Here is a 650-nt window from a genome sequence, read left to right as displayed (position 1 = left end):
TATAAGCGTCAACATTATATCACAAAAGCATCTCGCACCCCATTTCAAGCCTGAAGCTTAAACTGACTTTCTGCAGGTCAAAATACACATCTCCTAAAGATCAACATTCTTGCTCTACCCTCTCGCGAAACGCATTTCCCTATATTTGTTTGCCTTAAACCGTGTTATCTGCAAGCATATGCGTATCCAATAACGCTTTTACTGTCCATATCAAATAAAACTGAAATCCTTCTGCACTTTACCTACATTGCTCTCAGCTATCTAATATGCAAGCACACCTTTCAAAACATATTCTCACGCAGCTTCAATGACCTTCGATTCCTGTGTACCGTTCACAGTTGCTACACACGTACAGTCTGGGACATACCGGCTCGGAGGCAAATATATATACAAAACAGAGCGTCGATTGCCCCATCGCACGTTAAAGCAAAAGTTATTCGGATTCACAAAGTTTTATAGCTCAAGGTAGGGAGGGTTTTGGGCTCATAAAGTAGGTCTTTCATCACTGTCAGGACCTCTAAAGGCATGCACTGACTTCAAAATTGCCACTGTTATCCCAGAAAAATCGTGGCAGCTCCGATAAATCATATCTGACTCGATAAGCTGATTTTACCACAGACAATCTCCTCTTTGAGTCACGAATCTCTCGT

Source organism: Penaeus monodon, chromosome 25 (assembly GCF_015228065.2).
Source record: "Penaeus monodon isolate SGIC_2016 chromosome 25, NSTDA_Pmon_1, whole genome shotgun sequence".
NCBI classification, from domain to species: Eukaryota; Metazoa; Arthropoda; class Malacostraca; order Decapoda; family Penaeidae; genus Penaeus; species Penaeus monodon.
The sequence above is the reverse complement of the archived record's forward strand: the minus strand, read 5'-3'. Positions refer to the sequence as shown.